Raw genomic sequence first — 10325 nt, forward strand, 5'->3', positions numbered from 1 at the left:
TTACGCCATGAGTTCTCTGCCGTGTGATTGATCTATAAGGCACGGGGAATCTTGCTGATCTCTGATCGGTCCTTTTTCAGACGAAGCATTAACGGATTCGGGGAATCGTACTGTGACTGCCATGGAAGGAGCATTGTAACTGAGAGTTAATAAAAAATATTAAAAGATTAGTCTCAAAGTTTGTGCCCCTCTTTAGTCATCTTGATACCAATTTCATAATCAATTACTAACGTAGTTAACAGCATTAAAATTGTGGCGACGACGATTGAGACACAATAAACTATTAAAAGTAAATATTATGTATAATCATACATATTAAGATGAATAAAATAGATGAAATCTCTTGTACTTTTGGATATCGAATTGATTCTTATCCATTTTGTTCTCCGGATTTAGAATAGAGAAACGAGAAATCATTGAAGTTTAATTCTGTAATTTTGCACGAAAATCTTTTTTTTTTTATTTTTGTACGCGGCAACTACTAAATTTCTCATTCGCTTTAAACGATTACCGTACATGAATAATGCGTTAATTCTGGCTGAAATTTGACTTCGAAGGATTTGAAGAGTGATACTTTTCAGGTCATCATCAAATGGATTGTGGCACTATCTCATAAAGATTTACCAAACTTATCGAAACATCCTCATATTACAATAATTAAGTGAATATAATTTTTCGTTATTTTATCGTTTTCTCTATCTCTATCCTATACCCTGGATAACACAAATTCGAATACATGTTCAAAACTGGAGCATAAAACGTCTTAAAGATTTATGTTATGGCGTCTTAAAGAGATCTTAAAGACGTTTTATATCCCAATTTTAAATTTTGTGCTATCTGAAATTGTCAATAAATTTTTGACTTACAAATATCATATTTCATCATACTGTTTTATGATTTCATTTGGTTCATTCCAGAAATATATTGAAATTAGAAACAAAAAATAGATCTATATTAATACAATAATATATCTAAAATCTTATATAGAATTTATCCGAATTTTAAAAATATTTTATATGCGAAATACTACAACGTCTTTTGATGCTGTTTAAATTCAGCAGTCCGTAAAACTTTCAACATGCCTCTCACAGTCACGTGATCGGTGCCCACCGACATCAAAGAAGCCGACAGCTACTGTTGCTACTGCATGTAGTTATACTCTGTGCTAATATGTTACGGATCTAATCGCTGAGTCTACTAACTCAAAGTAGCAGAATACTATGGATTAAATTGATCTCGGATAATTCGAAGTTCTAACGATAACGAAAAAATCCTAATGCATGGTGAAAATAATTCTAAAACTCGCGGATACCCCCCTCCCCTCTCAAAGAAAGGAAGAAAAAAAGAAAACAAATATATAAATAAATAAATAAGGGCCGAGACTTCCTATTTGTTGAATATGCAGGCCGAACGTATAAGTCAGTTAGTCGAACAGGAAGTCCTTGCCGAATAGGCTTTCTTTGATGGAAACGATCTTGACCAGGTGTCTTGTAGATGTATGGAACTCGATCGCACTAAGTTAAGGAAAAATTGACTGATCAATCGGAATAGCGAAAAGATCGCCTGAAAGAACTGGCCCGGTCACGGATTGACGGAGTACCTGGCTAAACAGTAACTAATTCCGCGTTAACGAAGGATCCTCTTTATATTTATGAAAGAATCAGTTGTACGGAATGAAGATGTTGAAGGTGTTGTTGTTGAAGATATTGTGACAATGTTCTAATTTAGAATTAAAATTAATGATATCGATTACGAATTGGTGATTAGTATTACTTGATCTAAATTTTTGGTCGCTTAATTATTAAACGTCAGATATTTTCATCATCAACTATTATGTCATTTATTCAATATCGAAAGTTCAGAGTTTTATGAATCGTATATTACAAAACAACCGATGTTGTTTAAATTCTTAATCTATATTACTTCCTCTGTATCTTAGGAGAAATCTCTTTTATTCGACACTTATTTTGAATGGTTAATTGAATTTCCTCCCGAGTTAATTGTTATTCCATAAGAGTTATTCGGCTCATTACTGTCGCAATTTCCAGGCAAAAAGATGGTCCATAGATAATATTTATTAAGATATTTTTTTATGGTGATGAAAATTTTTATTAAAGAACTATGAAATTTGAATGTAACAAAAGCTTTTCATCCTTTTCCACCAAAAAAAAATGCCTTAATAAAGTACGTTTTGAAATCCATTGACGAGAATCGTCATACGATTCACATTTCACATGGACGATTCTATTATATTATACATTCTAAAAAAGATTTCAAAAAATGATGAAAACTATTGATTTGATTGTTATGTTGTGTATATATATTTAGTTGTTATGTGATGGTAATTCTTTAACTCTCAATTACATGTTGTTTTAAAACAAAATTTCCCTTTTTGGCTTATCGTGCCCTTTCTAAATTTTTTTTGTCCCCTCCCCCCCCCCTCCTCTTCACGGATAAACTGGTAAATTGGGTAACTGCAAACTATCTTTAAATAAAGTAACAAAAAAAAAAGAAAATTACACAGAAAAAATATTACTCATACAACAGTGCTCCGTGACGCGAAATCATGCATGTTTGCGCTCTATTAATAAACCTGACAACATACACAAATGCATTTACTTCGATCATTCTGTACAAGAAAACATTAGCCGAATAAAATTACACATAAGAAAAAAACAAACCTTACATGTCATACAACTTAAATCAATATATATGGAAAGTTGATTGACATATTGACATATTTGATTCTTATAAAAATGCATAACTGTAATATTTATATAATCAAGTGAATGTTTAAATGTTTAGAAAATATTTAGGGGATTAAATTTCGCTGGCGTATCCTTTTGTTCACTTACTCCTCAACGTCCCCCTACTGCCCTTAAGACTACCAACGCCTATCCTAGATTTCCTCAGCGCCCACCGGGAGGTGATAACGTTGGGAATCTATGTTTTAGAGTCTTAATTTATGTGTCTGAGTCCAAATCATCCATCTTTGACTAGCTCTGTAATTATTACAAATCTTAATAGAAAATATATTTTTTTAATGCCAGAATAGACGAGGGTTGTCCAACTTAAAGACCTTTATTGTTTTTCGATGACACGGAAATTGTTTCTCAAAAATTGGCAGAAATGGCATGTAGTGGGGACCCTCCCCATCACAACGATGAATCGTAGCTATTTTAGTCTGGCCTTGATGTCCATTTGAAATGGAGGATCCGCTGTCGAATCCAGCCGCCTACGAAATGCGTTCAATCATTTCTCTACCACGGAGGATTGTCAATCTAAAACAAGCGAAGAGCTTCTGAGGTTGTTCTTTTGAGGTTTTTTAATGTTTTCAACGGAAGGGGCGAACTTCTAGTAGAAAAACAATTTCCGTATCGCCGAAAAATAATAAAGATCTTTAATTTTTGAACAACTCTCATATAAAATCGACATATCAAAATATGAAAAGATTTTGATATTAATTGAAAAATTATATCAAAAAATACTAAAGAACAATTTGTGAAAAGGATGCAATAATCAGTTTTTTTTTTCTTTTTTTTTTCTTCCCAAAAAATCATTCCTCTTTATGATAAAAAAAGATATAGATAAAAATAAGTAGTGTTTTGAAAAGAGGAAAACGTGAATTTTAAGAAAAAAAACGTATTTGATTCATTCTAAAAAGTATATTATTTGTGTTGACTGAAGTGGAGATATTTTTATACATGCAGAAAAAATGATATTGAAGGTATGTCAAATATTTTCTTTTTTAAAAAAAGAATACAATGAAATTATTTTATATTACAATAAATATATATCAACAATACAGAAGGGCAAATTAAAGTCAAATTCGAATATATTGTAGATATGTATAATAAATGTTTAAAGTTTTAACATTTTGATATTAAATTGATATGAAATATAAATTTAATTTAAAAACTTAATGTTACATTGTATTACATAATATGTTTCGGCATCATAATTGTGTCGAATAATTGTTTTAATTCAATAATACAAAATTGAATTTTGTATATTATGTAACAGATTAATAGATACAATCGAAATATATGTATATATGTATGTATCGACCCTCGTCTATTCTGGCATTTAAAAAATATATTTTCTATTAAGATTTGTGATAATTACAGAGCTAGTCAAAGATGGATGATTTGGACTCAGACATATAAATTAAGACTCTAAAACATAGATTCCCAACGTTATCACCTCCCGATGGGCGCTGAGGAGATCTAGGATAGGCGTTGCTAGTCGTAAGGGCAGTAGGGGGACGTTGAGGAGTAAGTGAACAAAAGGATACGCCAGCGAAATTTAATACATATCGCACTAATCGTACTAATTACCGCTTATTAAAACTCTTAATTGCCCGTTTTTTACTCTATTTTTTATTTGTTTTAATATTTCAAGAACCCAATTTGAATCATTCGCTTTTGTTTATAACATCTAATGATGGCACAATTATGATACCGAAACATGTTATGTAATACAATGTAAAGTTTTTAAATTTTACTCTATTTTTTAGATGTTAAATTCGCAGAGCAAAAACGCAGTGAAAAAGTCAGATGTATTTTGAATAGTCACTATTAAATCATTTAAATGGTATAAAAGACGCAAAATTGAAAAATTCTTATAAATATATGTAATCCGTATTGTATGTGAATCCGATGTAATATATCTAATGTAATATCATAGATGGAGGGTGAAAACGAAATTGCTTGCAATCGGTAGAGAATTTTCACGATTATCTATAAGTTATAATCTTTTTTTTTAAGTACAGATCTATAAACAATTTCAATATTATATTAAAGAATTCACCGATCTTATATTCTTTCAACATATGATACAGATAAGATGCATGTCAAATAGTTTGTATTAACTACTATGAGATCAATAAATATATGTGAAATTATTAAAATTATTAGTTAAAAAGTTAAAGATTAAAGATGTATAAATATATAAAATTACTAGTCAAAAAGTTAAAAAGATTAAGATGTATAAATTTATATAATGTGATTGTTGTGACTCAATCTGATATTGATTGATATATTACAACGTATAAAACATGAGCTTAGCACTGCAAAATCATAATTCATTTATTATCGGTATGTACGGTTTGTGAAGTCTCTCCGTATCTGTCTGTAAGTTGAAGCTATTTTTCTGTTTTTTTAATATTTAATATTTCCGAGATTAGGCGTTTGTTGTATGACACGGTTCTTCTAGAATTATGATGTGTTCCCAATCAAATTCGTGTTCCTGTTGCAACATGTGTTCTGTTATCATGGAGCGAGGTATTCCGCCGGATGTAGTTACGATGTTCAGTAATTCTCGTTTTTAATTGTGTTATCTATTTGTTCCACATATGCATCGCAGTCCAAGCAATTGATATGTAGACTATTGATCTTGGGATCAAGGATCTTTTTGAACTTTGATAAATTTCTGTAATTTATTGGTACTATAAAATCCGACTTTTAAGTCTTTATTATTAAATTGTTTAAATTTCTCGGTAAAAGAGTAGAAAGTATAAATGAAACTGAACCACGAAGTTCTATCAGATTCGATCTCATTATTTGAGTGGATAGGCGTTTCTATTTTTTGTTTCATGAGGCTGTAGATTCTCTTGTTGACGGTATTAAAAATAAAATCGAGCGAATAGTTATTCTCGAGTAGAGTATTAATAACAAATTTCAAGTTCTCCGTGTTTTTTGCGTCGGATAATAATAATGCTTTATCAATTAAGCTTTTGGTATCTCTCTTCTAAGAAATCGGATGTTTAGATAAAAAATTCAGATATCTGCCTGAGTAACTTGATTTATGATACGAAAGTCAAAGCTCCTTCTCTTCTTTCTTCATAGTTATATATCCAAAAAGTTTAGTGACTCTCCTCCGTTTTCCAAAGTGAATTGGAGTCATAGATGGAATGAATTGAAATTCTAATATTGTTATATTAGATGAAGGGATTGCCGTACATATGTCAACATATCGATAAAAAAAACGATAATTGGTTGTTAAGCAAACGCAATGCAGTGTTTTCTAAACTTTGCAACATTAAGTTCGCAATGATGAATGACAAGGAAGAACCCATAGATATGCCAAAAGTTTGTAAATGACATTATCGAATGTAAAATATGTGGAATTTAAGACGAACGGAACTGCTCAGAAAATGTTTTCGAAAATTTACATTTTTTTTATATGTAATTCCATTTTTCACTGACTCCAAAGCAACATCTATGGGGACGTTTGTTTGAAGAATGACATCACATCCAATAAGACCAAATTGTAATCTTCTTGAATATTCACTTGAATATTGAGTTTATTAATTAGTTGGAAACTATTTTTGATATAACTGTCCGCCTTTAAAACAGAATACAAGATATTACTAAGGCATATAACGGACTTCCTATCGAAGAAATTATGATTCTAAATGAACATTCTGGTTTATGTGTCTTTGGCATAGCATAAGCTCTCGGAACCCCATCGCTACAATATAATTGTTTGTATTTTAATGTTTTAAATCATGTTTTTTTTTGTCAGCAAATTACGAAGAGAAGAAGTCAGTTTTTTAATGGGATTTTTCTTTATTATTTCATATGTGTCGATGTTACCTAGCATATCTTTACTTTTTTCATGTAACTTTTTTCTCTGTCAAGTGCCATGTTATTTACTTGTAATGTTACCTTTATCAGCTTGTATAAATATATTCGGATGTGAAATGATAAAATTTTTTGTGTCTCTTTCCATTTCCTGAAGTCTTTTATCAGTATCTGATGCGAATAGTGGAGAAATTAGATTGTTTAAAATAGATATGGAATGGTTCGTGATGTTTATCTTTTTATCTATAGGAAATTTCTTAATATTGTTTTCGATATTTTTAATGCTAGCGAACAACAATTCCTTTGTTATTATTGGGCATGGTAAAATTAGCTCCTAATTACAAAAGACATTGTAGGCGTGTGTGCGTGCGTGTGTGTGTATAAAATTCATCCGGAAGTGAAAATATGTAACTGTCAAGACAGATGAACACTGACTGCTTGTGAGCAATTTCTGTTTTTTTGTAAAACCATCATCAGTACTATAACATTATCCATCTTTGCGATTGTATTTCATCATGTTAACGTCATTTTAACATCACTGCGTATATACAATTTCGTCGAATATCTGAAGAGAGCTCAATCATGAGACCGAAACATGTAATATGTATTCGTATTTATTTTTTTATATTAATTAATTGCAAATCATTATATTTTTATTTATAATTTTCATGTTTTATAATTTTTTAAATTTAACTCTTATGTGCCCTGTACATTCTTTATATTGTTTTCTGAATTAATAATATATTAATAATAATATATAAATTAACAATTCATGATTAGATCTGAAATGCAATAATTAAAAATTAACAAGACGAAGAATCTCAAGTGATAAAAAGACTTAATAGCAACTCATATTACGTCGAGAGATAATGATGGTGTTAGCATCAGCATTATAATATTAATTTTTTGACTTGATTTCACAAGGGTAAAAATTTTCTCTCACCTTTTTTTACGTAACATTCCTAAGTAGGAAGTGAAAAACCCGCGCGGGGGGTTATTGCCACTTAATATAAAGACTGAATAATTAGTCGCGTGCTCAAGTTAGTAAAAAATTATCCCAACGATTCTGGTAAAACCTGTGTAGCAATAAATAAAATTTTGGATTTAACTGTGTGGCGATAAACAAATCAAACTATGTAGCAATTGACAAATCTTGAATCAAACTATCTGGTTCACTTGACTAAACCGAATCCGCCTGACTTACGGGAGTAATACTTCTGAAGAAATTTATAGTGGAAATTTTTTTTTAATTATTAAAGATAAATTTATTTTACCTTTAATTATTTTAAATTATAGTTGATTGGTTGATTTGACTTTTAATCCTTATTAATAAAAATTAATCCATATCTTGATCCCAATCTGAACTTATTAATTTGGAAGCTTGTTGTTGAAGAAGAGAGAAAGGACGGATGTTTAATTGTCGCTGACGAAGAATGCGGCAATAGTCAAGACATCCTTTTGAATGATAAGTACTAGTTTGGGAATAGTTTTGAATGTTCCTCCCCCCTCCCCCGCTCCTTCCCTCTAAAGGGGCCTAAAGGACGACAAGTACAGATTAAAAGAATTAAATTTCTAAGTTTATTTTTCAAAGTTTATTTTTAAACATAAAAGTTTATTTTTAAACCATAGCCTTCCAACTCGGACGGCGTACGTTTTACGTTATAAAATTCTTCTTTCTCTGATTAGATTTTTTATTTAGAGACATATCACAACATTATACCAGGTGTATAAGCTTAAATCCGCTGTTTGCTCATAGGTGGTATTAGTGAGCGTACAAAGCTACTCTGGGCACACAACACACTTTTTTTTATGTATTTGACATCTGTCAACAACCAGTGCATATCATCAATAATTTCATACAACAACATACATTTTTTCTTTCGTAATCATGTCTAATTTTTTTGCTAAAAAAAAATCCGGGAAGCTTTGCTTTTCTGTTTTAATTTGAAGAAATCGGCTGCGCATCAAATGCTTGTGGATGGCGACAATGCTTTATCGGAAATAACGTGCAGAGATTGGTTTCGCCGGTTCAATTTTGACCTGAGTGACAAGAAGCGTGAAAATCAGCTCAGGAAAGTTGAGGACTCTCAATTGCAGGCTCTTTTGGACGAGAACGATACCCAATCGCAAAAAATGCTTGCCAAGCAATTGAGTGTTTCTCAAGCAGCCATTTCCATGCGGCTATATGCCATCGGGAAAGTTCAAAAGATCGAAAAATGGGTGCCGCATGAACTGAACTGATAGATGGAGTGACGCCAAAATACAACATATGCCAAAACATATGCCAAAACGTGTGCCAAATTCTGCTTGCCAGACAAAAAAGAAAGTCGTTCCTGCATCGGATTGTAACAGGTGATGAAAAGTGGATCTATTTTCAAAATCCTAAACGCAAGAAATCTTGGGTTGATCCCGCCCAACCATCAACATCTTCCTCAAGTCCAAATCGCTTCGGACGGAAGACGATGCTGTGCGTTTGATGGGATCAGGAGGGTGTCATCTACTATGAGTTGTTAAAACCTGGTGAAACTGTTAATGCTCACTGCTATCACCAACAACTGATCAAATTGCACCGTACTCTGCGTGAAAAAAGGTCACATTATCGGAAAAGACATGACAAGCTGATTTTTCTTCACGACAACGCATCATCGCACACGTCAACAATGGTCCAAAACTACTTGGAGACACTTACTGGGAAGTCCCGCTTACTCACTAGATCTGGCACCTTCTGACTATCACCTATTTTCGTCGATGGGTCACGCGCTCGCGGCACTTCGATTCTTACGAAGACTTCCGAAAATGGCTTGATGAGTGGTTTGCCTCGAAAGATGAGGAATTTTCTGGCGTGGTATACACAAATTGCCCGAAAGATGGGAAAAATGTATAGTTAGCGAGGGCTTTAAATAAATTTGTTTTCGCTTCCTAGGAAAAAAAAATGTGTTTTTCTGACAAAAAACAGCGAATTTAAGTTTATACACCTGTAGTATGGTGATCTGTCTCTTGAGGTCTCAGAAATTTAATGGGGAGAAGAAGGAAAAAGAATTTCATAAAAAGGCCATGTCCAAGTTGGAGAACTTTGACAAAAACTCTTTTTCACTTTACTAAAAACTTAATCAATTTCTAAATCAAATTGAAATTCATCAGACACTTCCAAAGATAATTACTATTTATAGATAATTAATAATAATAATCTAATAATAATATTAGATATACAACTTTGCTTCCACCGTTTTCCTATAGATGGCTTTAGCGGTAAGTGGTTGAAATAAATAGATCATAGACGTCATACAATAAACTTGGGCATCTGTCAACATAACTCCATAGAAACATTAGTCGATTTGTGTCTGCATCATAAAGTTATTCTCGATTGAAAATGTCAGTTTACGAGCCAAATTCTCGTCATTTGCGGGAGGTTTTAATTTTTTACTTCAATATGAAGAAATCTGCGGCTGAGGCTCATCGAATGCTCTCAAATACTTATGGTGAGGCCGCTATTAATGAAAGAACGTGTCGTGAGTGGTTTCAACGCTTCAAGAACGGTGATTTTGACGTCCAAGATCATGCTCTGTATTTGGTGGGACCAGCTCGGCGTAGTGTATTATGAACTATTAAAACCGACTGAAACAATCACAGGCGATCGGTATCGAATGCAATTGATGCGTTTGAGCCGAGCATTGAAAGACAAACGGCTGCAATACAACGAGAGACACGATAAAGTGATTTTGCAGCATGACAATGCTCGAT

The 10325-nt window shown here is 32.2% G+C and overlaps 1 pseudogene; it reads right to left on the reverse strand.

The window, feature by feature from the left end:
• LOC105620459 overlaps positions 1 to 10325 on the reverse strand; it is a 21060-nt pseudogene continuing 10735 nt past the window's right edge.

This window comes from Atta cephalotes (genome assembly GCF_000143395.1).
Source record: "Atta cephalotes unplaced genomic scaffold scaffold00026, whole genome shotgun sequence".
NCBI lineage: Eukaryota > Metazoa > Arthropoda > Insecta > Hymenoptera > Formicidae > Atta > Atta cephalotes.